This window comes from Piliocolobus tephrosceles, chromosome 2, assembly GCF_002776525.5.
Source record: "Piliocolobus tephrosceles isolate RC106 chromosome 2, ASM277652v3, whole genome shotgun sequence".
Taxonomy (NCBI): domain Eukaryota; kingdom Metazoa; phylum Chordata; class Mammalia; order Primates; family Cercopithecidae; genus Piliocolobus; species Piliocolobus tephrosceles.
The window spans coordinates 15,906,721-15,924,161 of record NC_045435.1 but is presented as its reverse complement, the minus strand read 5'-3'; the positions used below and the strand labels follow the sequence as shown (position 1 = coordinate 15,924,161).

The 17,441-nt window shown below is 36.5% G+C and overlaps 1 pseudogene; it reads right to left on the bottom strand.

Annotated features, from left to right (window-relative positions):
- Positions 1–583: 583 nt before the first annotated feature.
- On the bottom strand, positions 584–1,872 carry LOC111545111 (annotated as a pseudogene).
- Between the last annotated feature and the right edge of the window lie 15,569 nt (positions 1,873–17,441).

Sequence of the window (17,441 nt, the reverse complement as noted above, 5' to 3'; positions counted from 1 at the left end):
TATTTGCAAACTAGGCATCTGACAAGGATTTAAAATCCAGAATATATAAGAAACTAAAAAACTCAATAGCAAAAAACAAATATTCTGATATTAAAATAGGCAAAAGACCTGAATAGACATTTCCTAAAGGAAGACATACAAATGATCAATAGGTATATGAACAAATGCTCAACAGTACTAATGATCAGGGAAATGCAAATCAAAGCCACAACAAAACATCATTTCACATTAGTCAGAATGTCTACTATCAAAAAGACAAAAAATAACAAATGCTAACTAGGATGTGGACAAGGGGAAACTGTGTGTGTGTATGTGTGTGTGTGTGCGTGTGTGTGTGTAAGAGCATGCTTTATTGGAAAGCAGAGGGCTACACAGTAGCAACAGATGAGGGCTGCCCAGTGGGCATTTTATACATCATACTCCAAAAGACACACAGGGTGTTTTGCTAATAAAAATCAACTGGAAAATGGATTCCTCTGAGCAACTTCTCCAACCCCATCCCTTTTAGGGGTCAGGAAACCTACCAACTATTTTTCTGATGGCAACTGTGGTTTACTAGAGATAGAGCACCTTAAGAGTAACCCTATTTTTTATAAAGAATATTTTCTTATGATTTTTTGAAGTCTTCATTTGTTACTTTCATTCTACTTTCTCTTAAGGTCATCAGATCAACCTTCTGTACAGATTGCCTTGATGTCAGCACCATAGAGGTCATCTTTAGCCATAATCAAGTTGTCAAGGGTTACATTACTGGCCAAAATCATGTTGTCCGTGTGAATCTGAAAAATGTACTTCTTTATCCTTTTATCAGGCAGGGGGAACTCAATCTTCCTGTCAGTGCAGCCTGGTCTGGTAAGTGTTGGATCCTAAGTTTCTATTTGGTTTGTGGCTACGATAACTTTAATACCTCCCCTTGAATCAGATCCATACAACTGGTTCAACAGTTCCAACATTGTTCACTAAATTTCTCCCTCACCACCAAAATTTGAGTCCTATTTTCCTCCCAATGGCATCAATTTCATCAATAAACATGATGAAAGGTGCCTATTCTTCAGCAGCTCAAAACAATTCCCATGTGAGTTTGGGCCCATCACCAAGGCACTTCTGAATATGTTCAGAACTAACCACCCTCAAGAAAGTGGCTGAGGTTTGACATGCTACTGCTCTGGCTAACAAGGTTTTACCTGTGGCATATGGACCATAGAGACTGACCCCCTTATCTGGCTTTAAACCCATCTCTTCATAATATTCAGGATGAGTGAGAGGAAGCTCCACAGATCTCTTACTTAATTTCCTGGATTTGGTTGTCCAACCACCAATATCGGCATAGGTCTCCTGGGGACCATTTCCACCTTCATCACTGTGACTAGGGAATCTGTGTCATTCATCAGCACCCTTATCATGGTATTCAACTTGTGGTTGAGCAGGACCAAGAAGCCAGTTCCAGCAGATCCTTGTCTACAAATAAAAGAATGCTGACATAGAATTCTGACCCCATATATCTAGACAGGATGGTGTGATTGCCATCAATGATCTCTTCCAAGGTTTCTAGTGTCATAGTGGTCCCCCTCAGGTCATCCACTTTTGCTTTTCTTCCTAACACTTTTCTTCTAATGCTTTTTTCTGTTCCTGATTTCTAATGGGTTCTTCCTCCATGAAAAGAGTCTTTCATTCTCACTAATTTCAATAATTTTAACTGGCATTGATGTGAGGTACCACCAGTGGCAGTTTGCTGGCAGCATCTGGTCTCTTTGCTTTCTTCTTCTTTTCCCGCACTGTAATTGGTACAAGAAGTTCATATTTCTTTTTCTCGTCCCTGTCATCCTTCTTGCCACCTCTAGGACCATAACCACCATTCTGACTTTGACCCATCTTGCCTTGGCAACTCGAGTTTCTGCTGCCAGAAGTACCTCCACCTGAAAGGAGAACTCCTATACACTGTTGGTGGGAATGTAAATTAGTATAGTCGTTATGAAAACAGTGTGGATGTTCCTCAAAAAGTTAAAAATAGATTTACCATATGATTCAGTAATTCCATTATTGGGTATGTATCCAAAAAAAGGAACTCAGTACGCCAAAGAGATATCTTTACTCCCATGCTTATTGCCATGCAATTCACAAGAGCCAAGATATGAAAGCAACCTAAGTGTCCATCAATAGACGGATGGATAAAGAAAATGTGATATATCGGGGGTTGGGGGAAAGGGGGAGGGAGAGCATTAGGACAAATACCTAATGCATGTAGGGCTTAAAACCTAGATGACGGGTTGATAGGTGCAGCAAACCACCATGGCACATGTATACCTATGTAACAAACCTGCACACTCAGCACATATATCCCAGAACTTTAAAACAACAAAAAAAGAAAATGTTATATATATGATATACGTGTATATATGATATACATGTACACACAATGGAATAATATTCAGTCACAAAACAAATGAAATCCTGTCATTTGCAATAACATGAATGAACGCAGAGGACGTTGTGTTGTATGATCTAAACACAGAAAGACAAACACCAAACACCACAAAATCTTACTTGTGTGTGGAATTGAAAAGAAAGTTGATTTCATAGAAATAGTACAATAGTTGCTACCAGGGGCTGGGGAAGGTAGTGGGGAAAGGGAACAAGGAGAGATTAGTCAACAGGTACAAAGTTACAATTAGGAAGAATTCGTTCTGGTGTTCGATTACCCAGTAGAGTGACTATAGCAAATAACAATGTGATATATATTTTAAGATAGTCAGAAAAAAAGAGTTTGAATGTTATCACCACAAATAAATGATAAATGTTTAAAGTGATGGATATGATAATTACCCTAATGTGATCATTATATAATGTATTCATGCACTGAAACATTACATGTATCCTCTAAATATGTATAATTATTATGTGTCAGTTACAAATTCCAAAAATTAATACTAAAATAAGGAATGGAGCTAAATCTTGGAACTAAAAAGATCAAGTCCAGTGTTGTGTAACTTATTAGGCTCTATCCTCTGTGTTATGATATTCACAAATACGATTTCAAAAAAATGGCATCACATGCAAAATGTATTTTTATTTGCTTTGAATTTTAGATCTATTTCTATTTTCTGCTAGTTTTGTGCTTTTTCATGCCAACCTTTCATGAATATTTCAGCATAATCTTTTGTTTCTAGAGAACTCCTGCTCATGAAAATCCCTTATCACCCCTCAGCCTCATCCCTGAGCATTTCTTAGGGCACAAAAGGATAACATCAAGTAATGGAAGTGAGTTTTCATTCAACCCCTGCCTAAGCAAAGTGAGATAACAAGACAATTATACCTTGTAATATTAACTATTTAGATCACTTGCAAACGAGTCCTACTTGGTTCAAATAACTCTGTCTTTTCCTACTGCCCACGGGATAATTATCTAACACCTATCTTGGCCCTAGATATTTAGACCTTTACCCAAAAAGCTTAGTGTATTTATTTTCCGGTGATTGCTATAACAAATTACTATAAACATGGTCACTTAAAACAACAGAAATCTATTCTCTCACTGTTTTGGAGGCCAGAAGTCTGAAATTAAAGTGTTGGCAGAACTCCACTACCTCTGGAGGATGTATGGGAGAATCCATTCCTTGCCTCTTTCAGCTTCTGGTGGTTTGCCATATTCCTTGATTTGTGTTCACATCACTCCAGTCTCTGCGTCAGAGTCACACTGCTTCCTTCCCTTGTGTGTTTCTTTTGTAAGGACCCTTGCCACTGAATTTAGAATCTATCTGGATAATCTAGCATCTCCTCGCATCTTCATTTCAAAATCCTTAACTTAATTACAGCTGCAAACACCCTTCATTTACACATTCCAGAAATTAGGACATGGACATATTTTGGACGAGGCCACCATTCAGTCCACTAGACTTTGATTAAGTTTTACTCATGAGTTCCTCTTTAATTTTAATGCTGGATGAACATACTTTGTACCTGTATCATTTGTGGCATACGCAATTGCAAGAATTGTGATGTGGTTTGGCCATGTCCCCACCCAGACTGTAGCTCCTACAATCCCTATGTGTCATGGGAGAGACCCAGTGGGAGGCAATCAAATCAGAGGGGTGGCTTTTCCCATGCTGTTCTCTGAATAAGTCTCACGAGATTGCATGGTTTTATAAAGGGGAATTCCACTACACATGCTGTCTGTCTCTTGCCTGCCAGCATGTAAGATGTGCCTTTGCTCCCCTTCTCCCTTCCGCCATGATTGTGAGGCCTCACCAGCCACGTGGAACTGTGAGTCAATTAAATCTCTTTCCTTTATAAATTACCCAGTCTCGGGTATGTCTTTATTAGCAGTGTGAGAACAGACTAATACAAACTGTTTTATTTTTCAACTCTAATTAGAAAAGAGGCACGTATAACAAGTATCAGTCAAGTAAATAATTGAGACTGCATAGAATAAACCTTCAGCACTGCAGTAACACTCTGAATGTTATTTTATACAGAAAGTCTTAGGCAACTAAAATTAACACATTCTCAAAGTACAAAAATCTACAAAGGAACATATAGATGAAATGATTCATACACTTCCACTTATATTAACAGAATCATTTTTCTATTTTTATTTATATTGGGTCACTTTATTCTATAGTTAGATCATATCAGTTTCTTCCATTCCTTCTTCAAATAGTAGTAAATGCTGCTCAGTTCAAACCTTCTCTTTTCATCTTCCTTATCTCTGTTAATGACATCATCATCCATTAAAAGCTCGAAATGTGCCACTGCATTCTTCTCCTTCTTTCACCTGTTCCACAGCCAGTCACTGATAAAGTCCTATGGATCTTACCTTCTAAATAACTTTTAATGCATTAATTCTCTCCACCTGTCTTCCCTATTTCCTCCATTGTCTTGGTTCAGACACTTATCAACTCTTAGTTGATCAATGTAAATAGGAATGTAATATTCCCAGTTCCCATAAGGCCCCATGACTTTCTGCACACTGCCTTTGATTACTGGTCCCTTTCCAAAACACAAACCCACTCACTTCATTCCCTGACTTAGAAAACTCCTAGCACTCCATGCTTACACGCTAAAGTCTGAATTATTCTTTATGACATACGAAACTATCTATAATCTCTTCCAATAACCTCCAACTCCCCCCTCATTCTGGCTAAATTTAAGTTTACACTATTCTTTAAGAATTTTCTAATTATTTTGCTCTTGAGTTTTTTATTTGGAAAGCTCAGCATTAACTACCCTTAATCCTTGTTTAATGACACATTCCTGTTTATCTTTCAATAAACAATTCAAATATCTCTCATTCTGAGACATCTGCCTCCAAAAGTTCTTATTGATCACAGTAATATTTTTACATATAAAACATAGGATTGGCCAGGCGCGGTGTCTCATGCCTGTAATCCCAGCACTTTTGGAGGCCAGACGGGCGGATCACGAGGTCAAGAGATCGAGACCATCCTGGCTAACATGGTGAAACCCCTCTCTACTAAAAATACAAAAAATAGCCCGGCATGGTGGCGGGTGCCTGTAGTCCCAGCTACTTGGGAGGCTGAGGCAGGAGAATGGTGTGAACCCGGGAGGTGGAGCTTGCAGTGAGCCGAGATCAGGCCACTGCACTCCAGCCTGGGTGACAGAGCAAGACTCCATCTCAAAAATAAAATAAAATAAAATAAAATAAAAAAAGATTAACATTTATATATTACTCACCTGTAAGGCCTATTGTTAAAATGTTGAAATAGTTTCATTCTGCCTTTATTACTAGGCAGAGTCCTAAACTATCTTCCCAATGATTGTGGCTGCCAAGGTTCTTCTCTGGAACCTCAAATCTCCCCATCATCAAACACTAAAAGAGAAATACCTGATTCTCCAAGGAGGCTGCAGGAACTTGTTGCAATACTATGGCTAACAATGATTCTGATTTGTCAATGCCTGTATGTTGTTACAATTTTGAAGATTTGTAAATATTACCTCTGACTAAGAAGGAAATCAGAGAGTTAATACTCTCTCAATTTTATAATTTAAAGCATCTCCCATGAATAGAAACGATTCAATTATGCTAGAAACTCAGGAGTTAATCATATGCCCTTAAAGGATCTATAATTAGCAAGAAAAATAATATAGTTATGCACATAAATATAACTGAGTCATGCATAGTGCAAAGAACCGTGTGTTACAGAACAGGAAGCAATCACTGCTGGCCAGATGAAATAGAAATGAAACCTGACAAATGCACACAATTTTAGTAAAGGTAGAAAGGTACATCAGAAAGGCGGTTCCCAGATAAGTTGAATACTTGGTGCAAACAATGACTAAGATAATAGTGATAGAGGCAAGAGACAGACAAGTGCTGTCCGGGTCATTGTGCACAGGGGGTTTCCCTAAACGTGCCTAGGGTGAAAAATCCCATTCCTTAACACATGCGCAGTAAGAAAAATAAAGCAATGTGGAGTGGCTCAGACTAGGGGCCCACATGCACACTGGAAGAATGGGGTGGAGCCGCGAGGAATTGGTGCCTTATGCAGGGGAGGAGCCAAGCCTCTTCAGCCCATGTTGAGTGGCCTGATATTCAATTTTTGTGAGGTGGAAAACCTGCGTCCAGGACCCCTCTTTTTGTTGAGAGCCTTCCTTTTGCTTAATAAATTCCACCCTCCTCGCCTTTCAGTGTGTCTGCGTCCCGCACTTTTCCTGGTCATGAGACAAGAAAGAACCTGGATTTTAGCTGAACTAAGAAGAAAAACATCCTGCATCAATAGTAGGTGCACAATGATAGTGGTTAAATCAGTTTGACCCAAACAATTGATGTACATAAGTAAACAGGAAAAATTAAGCCAATAAATATATGATGCAAAGCATGACAAGGAAGACTAAGGAGGGGACGTTTGTTCAATGGGACGTGTTTTTTTGTTGTTTTTTTTTTTTTGCAATATTATTTAAAATTGTAGGGAAAAAAACAAGAGTAGTTAATTGTCTATTAATAAAGCAGTGGTTAAAACAGTTATGATACATTCATATGATGGAATTTTTAAAAAATGGGATAGGTCCATATTTATTGACAGAAACCACTAAGACAAACTAACTTATAAAAGCAAGTCAGAGTCAGTGCACTGTCTCTCTCTAGCTCCATTCCTCTCCCTCTCCCTTCTTTTAATAAAAAACAGTATCTGTAACTGATTTGAAGAATTTCAAAAGCTAATAAAAAGAAAACTATAGCCACCATTTAATAGGATTTTATAAATCCTATTACACTTCATAAGAACGTTATTTAACTTTGTTTAACACATTGCAGGTATTTAAGCATAGGAATAATATGATATAAACTGTTTTTTGGAGACAATTATTTTTAATCCTTAAGACATGGAAGAAGTTTCAAAATTTGAGAAGTTTTTATTTTTTATTTACTTTAGTATTATTGTATTAGAGTGTAATTCTTTTATTTTAATTTTTACAGAAAAAGTTGGAGTTTTTTCCACTGATGTTGATTTTCGAAGAGAGAAATCAAATTCTTAAGTGTGGATGTAGTTGTTTCCTGGTTACTCAAAAATGGTTCAGTGGCTTTCTCTTAAACTGTTCTAAACAACACACAATTACTCTGCTTTGCCATCCTTTGTTTCCCAGAGGGAACGACTCTTCAAAACCTGAATGCAAAGAATGTGCTAAATAAGCCTCCAGTGATCAAATAAGGCATCTCTGCAAGAAACATTTGAAAATAAAAATATTCTTCTGTGTTATCTATGCCACAAATTGGGCTGTTTCTTTAATGCATGCCTGTGGACTTCATTTAAAAGAATATATGATTCCACAAAAAAGATTTGAGGGGGAGTTTTATGGATGAAAAAGAAAGATTAAAATTAACTTCATCGTCCCCTTCTCCACTAATAACACTTATTGGATGAAAAAGGGAGAAGGAGGTATCTTTTGATGTCAAGATCTATACAGAATTACTTGGTGCATTTTGTTGTTTTATTCAAGACTATTTTCAATATAATTTTTTTTCCCCTTTGCCTCAAAGTTCTTGCCAATTGCTGCTACCTGCAAGTGGGGACTGCTACTGAGTGATTTGTACCAGCCTGTAGACATAGAGAGTACTTCAAAAGCATACCAAGTTGGTACACTGAAAAGATTTTTTATGAAAATATTTTATTTTTTAACTTTGAGTTTGAACAAGAAACCAAAGGAAATTAAACTCATTAAGGTCCTGGAAAACTTTCAATTTAACATTTCATCACTTAAAAGAAATAAAGCCAATTCTTTTTTCTTAGGTGGTCATTTAGGAAATAATGAAATTAGAATAATGAGAAAGATATGCTCCTATATTCTCAAAACAGCAGGCTGTGTTCAATGTTATGATTGAATTACTCCTATATTGTTTTGTGGAATCTCAAAAGACTAACCTGGCATATTAAAAAATAAAATAAAAATTTACCTTTGGGTTAAACATAACAATGTATATTATATGTCTAATTACTCTAAATAGTTACACAAGACAGACATATATGACACAATAATATACATGACACAAATATACATATATTTATATACACAGATACATCTGATGATTTATAAAAACAATGATTGGTTTATATAAGCTAGAATGTTCTAATGATACCAAATTACTGAATTTGCTTTAGAGACTTATTTTCATGTAATCTACAATGTTCAAACTCTTAACATTTATAAAATATGCAGCTCTCCTTATAGGAGGTGTCATGATAAAAGCAGATCATTTGAAAAAGCAAGTTGTCAATTCCTTGTTGATGCTATCAAATGTTAAAAGATTAAATATGTGACCAGGAGTTAAGTCTTCATACCTGCCCCCCCCCCCCCAATATTTTGCTTTTATTTTTTCAACTTTTACTTTAGATTCAGGGAGTATATGTGCAGGTTTGTTACCTGCATACATCACATGATGCTGAGGTTTGGGATACAAATGATTCCATCACGTAGGTACTGAGCATAGTATCCAACAGTCAGTTTTTCAACTTTTGCCCCAACTCTTTTCCCTCTCTAGTAGTTCCCAGTATCTATTATTGCTATCTTTATGTCCGTGAGTACCCGATGTTTAGTTCTCACTTATTAGTGAGAACATGCAGTATTTAGTTTTCTGTTCCTGTATTACTTCACTTAGGATAGTGGCTTCTAGCTGCATCCATGTTGCTGGAAAGGACATGATTCGGTTCTTTTTTGTGAATCCAGAGTATTCCATGGTGTACAGATACCATATTTTCTTTCTACAATCCACCACTGATGGGCACATGGGATGATTCCATTTCTTTGCCATTGTGAATAGTGCTGTGATGGACATGCAAGTGCACATGTCTTTTTGGCAGAATGTTCTGCTTTCTTTTGGCTATATAGCCAGTAATGGGATTGCCGGATTAAATGGTTGTCCTAAGTTCTTTGAGAAGTCCTCAAACTGCTGTCCACAATGCCTGAATTTACATTTCCAGCAACAGTGTATAAGTGTTCCTTTTTATCTAGCCTTGCCAACATCTGTTGTTTTCTGACATTTTAATGATAGCCATTCTGACTGGTGTGAGATAGTATCTCGCTGAGATTTCAATTTACATTTCTCTGATTAGGGATGTGCAGCATTTTTCATGGATTTATTAGCCAATTGCATGTCTTATTATTAAAAATGTCATTTCATGTCTTCTGCCCAGTTTTTAATGAGGTTATTTGTTTTTTGCTAGTTTATTAAGTTCCTTATAGATTCTAGCTATTAGACCTCTCTGGGATGCATAGTTTGCAAATATTTTCTCCTATTCTCTAGGTTGTCCCTTTACTCTTTTCACAGTTTCTTTTGCTATGCAGCAAAAGAAATTTTAATTAGGTCCCACTTGTTAATTTTTGTTTTAGTTACAGCTGCTTTTGAGGACTTAATCAGAAATTCTTTGCAAAGGTTGATGTCCAGAATGGTGTTTCCTAGGTTTTCTCCTAGGATTCTTATAGTTTGAAGTCTTACATTTAAATTTTTAATCTATCTTGAGTTAATTTTTGTATATGGTGAAATGTAGGGGTCCAGTTTCATTCTTCTACATATGGCTAGTCAGCTTTCCTAGCACCATTTATTGAGTAGGGAGTCCTTTCTCCATTGCTTATTTTTGTCAACTTTGTGGAAGATCAGAAGGCCGTAGATGTGCAGCTTTATTTCTGGGCTGCCTATTCTGTTCCATGTGTCAGTTTTTAAACCAGTATCATTCTTTTATTTATTTTTTTTTTTTTTTGAGACAGAGTCTCGCACTGTCACCCAGGCTGGTGTGCAGTGGCGCGATCTCGGCTCACTACAAGTTCTACCACCCTGGCTCACACCATTCTCTTGCTTCAGCCTCACGAGTAGCTGGGACTACAGGCACCTGCCACCACACCGGCCTAATTTTTTTGTATTTCTTTTAGTAGAGACGGGATTTCACCATGTTGGCCAGGATGATCTCGATCTGACCTTGTGATCCCCCGCCTTGTCCTCCCAAAGTACTGGGATTACAGGCATGAGTCACCACGCCCGGCCTGGCTTCATTCTTTTTTCTTAGAATTACTTTGGTCATTTGGGCTCCTTTTTGGTTCCATGGGCATTTTAGAATAGTTTTTCCAATTCTGTGAAAAATGTCATTGGTAGTTTGATGAAATAATGTTGAATCTATAGATTGCTTTCAACAGTATGGTCATTTTAATGATATTGATGTTCCAATCCATAAGCATGGAATGTTTTTCTATTTATTTGTGTCATCTATGATTTCTTTTAGCAGTGTTTTGTAGTTCTCCTTGTAGAGGTGTTTCAATTCCTTGGTTAGATGTATTCCTAGGTATTTTACGTTTTTGTGCTAATGGGATTGCATTCTTGATTTGGCTTGAATATTATTGACGCATTGAAACGCTGATTTTTGTACATTGAGTTTGTATCCTGAAACTTTGCCGGTCATTTGTCAGTTCCAGGAGCCTTTGGGCAGAGTCTGTACATTTCTTTCTGTAGGTATAGAATCATATTGCCTATGAAGACAGTTTGACTTCTTCTTTCTCTAGATGGATGTACTTTATTTCTTTATCTTGTCTGATTTATCTGGCTGTTCCTTCCAGAAATACGTTGAATAAGAGTAATGAAAATGACCATCCTTTTCTTATTCCAGTTCGCAAGGGAAATGCTTCCAATTTTTGCCTGTTCAGTGTGACGCTGGCTGTTCGTCATAGGTGACTCACTATTTTGAGGTATTTTCTTTCAATGCCTAGTTTGTTGATGGTTTTTAATCATGAAGGGATGTTGGGTTTTATCAAAAGCTTTCTTTGCATCTATTGAGATATTCATATGGTTTTTCTTCCCAAAACCATTTTTGAAAGAGATAAATTAAAATATAGAGGTAAGGTGCATTATGTGGGAGTTCCATTTAATTTAGTTTGATTCTTTTTTAAGAAAACATTCACTGCATACAAATATCAGGTATTAGTAAGTGTTAGGTAGTACATATATAAAGAGACATTTACTTCCCTCGATAGTCATGGTATGTGGCTGATTAGCTGGTAGTAAATGGACAATACTGAGCTAAATGTAAACTGATATTGTTAAAACTCTCACAACACTATTTGTCAAAATAATATTCTTGGATGAAATCCATCACAGTCGTTTTGGGTTCTTAAGTATGACATTTCCTGGGCTCTATATCCAACTTCGTGAATAAGAATTCCTGCTGGTGGGATCCAAGATACTGTCATTTAAATGTGCTTTCTGGACAATTCTTATGTAAACTTAACAGTGTGTGGTCACATAGGCAAGTTACTAACTCCCCTAAGACTCTGTTTCCTAAAGAATAAAATCAAATAATAATAGTCCTTACTTTAGAGGGTTGTTATAAGGATTCAAGAGTTAATATTTGCAAGAGACTTAGAGCAGTGTCTGACATATATACATATATATATGTATATGTATATATAATCATAACTTAAGTGTTACATTTGTCACAATATAGTAAAAACTCCAAATTACATCAACATGTAGGTAGGTATTTCATTAGATTTTCTATTCTCAGCAATTACCCGCATATACACACAATCACAAAAAGATACACAGACACAGATTGACTAACATGGAAAATGAGTCTCTTCTTTTGATTTTTAGTGTAATGTGGCCAAATTTCTTCAAAGCTTATTTAAATATTTTTCTTTTAATACTTTAATTTAACTTGATGTTCAAGGAGCATGTGCAATGTTCACCTTTCTGTAGTCTGTATAGAGACTACAGAAGTGTGGAGTTACCAACAGTCCTCTTATAATCTATTACATAGTGGCCTCTCTAGCCCCATCCTGTGTCACTTGCCCACTCTTGGCCAGGCAGGCCTATTGAACTACCTGAAAACTCATCTGTACTGTATTCTTGCACCTCTACATCATTGAACTGCCTCTATCTATAAAGTCCCTCCCCTACTAAAACTCCTCTCACTGTCACTTTAAATTCTGATCAGTTAAAAAGATCAGCCTGATCTTTACAAACTGATCTTTGAATTCACATCAGTTACCACCTGCCCCCTGGTGAAGATTATTTACATGGGGGTCTTCCTCTTTTGTCAGTGAATTCCTAGCAGTAGGAATGCTACCTGGTGTGTGCTTTACCAATGTTGATTGAATTAATAACAATGCAAACCATACAAACATTTTAAACGCTTACTAAAATGTGTGAACATGTTCTTTTACTAAAATATAACATTTTAATATCAGAAATTGGGTAGAAAAATAAGAACAACTTCCAGGGTGACTCTTACAGAGGTACAGACATGATGTCTGAAAAAGGAATCTGATGCACATGACTAGAAAGGTAAAGACAGAGGTGGGTGGCATATCAGATAAATTGGGCTTATAAACCAATAGAGCCTTAATGAATAACTACTGCACACAATGCATGGCTGCTTTCACAACCAGAATTATAACACTGTATCCCATTGCCTTGATTAAAATATACAAGTTATTTAAAACTAAAATAGCTTAATTATTTAGTAAAGGCATAATAAATTAAATAACACCTATCCTCACATGACAGATACTAGACAAGCTTGTGTCTCAGTGTGCACATTTCTGTTGTCTTAATTAGACAGTGTGTGATTTATCAGGAAGCATGTTCAGTGTTACGAATAGCACCTCATCTACTGTGCATTTCATCTGCCATTCATCCATTATTTTTTGGTGACAGCACAATATCTACCTATGATAATTGCATGCTGGTAATTTATTTTTAATATCTTTCAGCTGGTTCGGCTGGAACTTAAAAATAGATAATAACAGCATTGAGCCTTACAACAATATAATTTCTTCCTCTTTATTAGGCACAAAATGACTACCTTCTGTGACATAGAAAAATAGTGAAAAGAATTTTCTAAGAGTCTTAAACATATTAGAAAAAGTCATTCAGCAAATTATTACATTGTGAGTGCTAAATCTGTCATCTAATTGTTTGATGAATGTGTAACTTATTATTTCATCCTTCTATCATTTTAATCCTTTTTTCAAGTAAATAAAATATTAAGTAGGATTAATTTTCTAAAAAACTGAAATTAACGACTTTTAACTCTCCTAGGTCTTTTAACCATTTTAGTAGTTTTTCTAATACTGTCTATAATGGCTAGGGCTAATCACAAGGAAAAAGTAGTAAAATAAGTAGAAATTGTTAGGTTCAACTATTACAAATATTTGTAAGTGAAGCCAGGATGTAATACTTGGGGATTATTTTGTGTGTATTGTGAATAAAAGTGAAACATGTTAAATCAGAAGTGTATGTATTGATCTGCTAGGTATAGCAACATAATAGTAAGCACTCTGCATCCTTTTTACCTATGTCCTTGAAACAAAATGTGACTGTGGCCAAATGCAGTGACAGCTTGAGGATTTTGCTGCTGCCAACATCTGAGATTGACACTACTTCAGAAGATGGGTCCAATTTTGAACAGTGGTAGCTCTTTGGTAAGAGAAACGGCAAATAAATTGATTTGTCCAGTCCTTTCTCTCAGTAGGATGGAAAAGTGCTCTTTCTTTCTTTCTTTCTTTCTTTCTTTCTTTCTTTCTTTCTTTCTTTCTTTCTTTCTTTCTCTCTCTTTCCTTCTTCTTTCTGTCTTTCTTTCTTTTTCTTTCTTCTTTCTTTCTCTCTTTCTTTCTTTCTTTCTTCTTTCTTTTTTTTATTATACTACAAGTTCTGGGATACATGTGCAAAACATGCGGGTTTGTTACATGTGTACATGTGTATACATTTGCCATAGTGGATTGCTGCATCCATCAACCCATCATCTACATTAGGTGTTTCTCCCAGTGCTCTCCCTCCCCTAGTCCCCCACCCAAAACAGGCCCAATGTCTGATGCTCCTCTCTCTGTGCCCATATGTTCTCATTGTTCAACTCCCACTTACGAGTGGGAACATGAGGTGTTTAGTTTTCTGTTCCTGTGTCAGTTTGCTGAGAATGATGGTTTCCAGTTTCATCCATGTCCCTGTAAAGGGTGTGAACTCATTCTTTGTTATGGCTGTATAGTATTCCATGGTGTATATGTGCCACATTTTCTTTATCCAGTCTAACCCTTATGGGCATTTGGGTTGGCTCCAAATCTTTGCTATTGTGAATAGTGCTGCAATAAACATACATGTGCATGTGTCTTCAGTGGAGACTGAATGGGTATATTCCCAGTAATGGGATGGCTGGATCAAATGGTATTTCTAGTTCTAGATCCTTGAAGAATTGCCACACTGTCTTCCATAATAGTTGAACTAATTTACACTCCCACTAACAGTGTAAAAGTGTTCCTATTTCTCCACATCCTCTCCAGCATCTGTTGTTTCCTGACTTTTTAATGATTGCCATTCTAACTGGCATGAGATGTTATCTCATTGTGTTTTTGATTTGCATTTCTCTGATGATCAGTGATGATGAGCTTATTTTCATATGTTTGTTGGCCGCATAAATGTCTTCTTTTGAAAAGTGTCTGTTCATATCCTTTGCCCACTTTTTGATGGGGTTGTTTTTTTCTTGTAAATTTGTTTAAGTTCCTTGTAGATTCTGGATATTATCCCTTTGTCAAATGGATAGATTGCAAAAAATGTTTCCCATTCTGTAGGATGCCTGTTCACTCTGATGATAGTTTCTTTTGCCTTGTAGAAGCTCTTTAGTTTAATCAGATCCCATCTGTCAATTTTGGCTTTTGTTGCAATTGCTTTTGGTATTTTAGTCATGAATTATTTGCCCATGCCTATGTCCTGAATGGCATTGCCTATGTTTTCTTCTAGGGATTTTATGGTTTTAGGTCTTACGTTTAAATTTTTAATCCATCTTGAGTCAATTTTTGTACAAGGTGTAAGTGAGGGGTCCAGTTTCAGTTTTCTGCGTATGGCTAGCCAGTTTTCCCAAAACCCTTTATTAAATAGGGAATCCTTTCCCTATTGCTTGTTTTTGTCAGGTTTGTCAAAGATCAGATGGCTGTAGATGTGTGGTGTGATTTCGGAAGCCTCTGTTCTGTTCCATTGGTCTATATATCTGTTTTGGTACCAGTACCATGCTGTTTTGGTTACTGCAGCCTTGCATAGCTTGAAGTCAGGTAGTGTGATGTCTCCAGCTTTGTTCTTTTTGCTTATGATTGTCTTCAGTGTGTGGGCTCTTTTTTTGGTTCCATACGAAATGTATAATAGTTTTTTTTTTTTTTTTTTTTTTTTCTAATTTGGGGAAGAAAGTCAATGGTAGCTTGATGGGAATAGCATTGAATCTATAAATTACTTTGGGCAGTATGGCCATTTTCACAATATTGATTCTTCCTATCCATGAGCATGGAATGTTCTTCCATTTGTTTGTGTTCTCTTCTATTTCCCTGAGCAGTGGTTTGTAGTTCTCTTGAAGAGGTCCTTCACTTCCCTTGTAAGTTGTATTCCTAGGTATTTCATTCTCTTTGTAGCAATTGTGAATGGGAGTTTGCTTATCATTTGGCTCTCTATTATTGGTGTATAGAAATGCTTTTGATTTTTGCACGTTGATTTTGTATCCTGAGACTTTACTGAAGTTGGTTATCAGCTTAAGAAGTTTTTGAGCTGAGAGGATGGTGTTTTCTACATATACAATCATATCATCTACAAACAGAGACATTTTGACTTCCTCTCTTCCTAGTGGAATAGCCTTTATTTCTTTCTCTTGCCTGATGGCCCTGGCCAGAATTTCCAATACTGTGTTGAACAGGAGTGGTGAGAGAGGGCATCCTTGTCTTTTCCTGGTTTTCAAAGGGAATGCTTCCAGTTTTTTTGCCCATTCAGTATTATATTGCCTGTGGGTTTATCATAAATAGCTCTTATCATTTTGAAATATGTTCCATCAATACCTAGTTTATACAGTGTTTTTAGCATGAAAGGATGTTGAATTTTATCGAAGGCCTTTTCTGCCTCTATTGAGATAATCATGTGGTTTTTATCATTGATTCTGTTTATGTGATGGATTACATTTATTGGTTTGTGTATGTTGAACCAGCCTTGCGTCCCAGAGATGAAGCCGACATGATCATGCTGGATAAGCTTTTTAATGTTCTGCTGGATTCAGTTTCCCAGTATTTTCTTGAGGATTTTTGCATTGATGTTCATCAGGGATATTGGCCGGAAATTTTCTTTTTTTTTTCTCTGTCTCTGCTGGGTTTTGGTATCAGGACGATGCTGGCCTCATAAAATGAGTTAAGGAGTCCCTCTTTTTCTATTGTTTGGAATAGTTTCAGAAGGAATGATACCAGCTGCTCTTTATACCTCTGGTAGAATTCAGCCGTGAATACACCTGGTCCTGGGCTTTTTTTAGTTGGGTAGTCTATTTAGGGATTTGACTTCTTCCTGGTTTAGTCTTGGGAGGGTGTATGTGTCCAGATTTATCCATTTTTTTCTAGGTTTTCTAGTTTATTTGCACAGAGGTGTTTAGAGTATTCTCTGATGGTAGTGTGTATTTCTGTGGGATCAGGGGTGTTCTCCCTTTCATCATTTTTGTTGTGTTTATTTAATTATTCTCTCTTTTCTTCTTTAATAATCTGGCTAGCAGTCTACCTATTTTGTTAATGGTTTCTAAAAACCAGCTCCTGGATTCATTGATTTTTTGAAGAGTTTTTTGTGTCTCTATCTCCTTCAGTTCTGCTCTGATCTTAGTTATTTCTTGTTTTCTAACAGCTTTTGAATTTGTTTGCTTTCTTTTGTAGTTTAAGTGTGATTTTAGATCTTTCCCACTTTCTCCTGTGGGCATTTAGTGTTATAAATTTCCCTCTAAACACTGCTTTAGCTGTGTCCTACATATTCTGGTATGTTGTATCTTTGTTCCCATTGGTTTAAATAACTTATTTATATCTGCCTTAATTTCGTTATTTATCCAGTAGTCATTCAGGAGTAAGTTGTTCAGTTTCCACGTAGTTGTGTGGTTTTGAGTGAGTTTCTTAATCCTGAGTTCTAATTTGATTGCACTGTGGTCTAAGAGAATCTTTGTTATGAT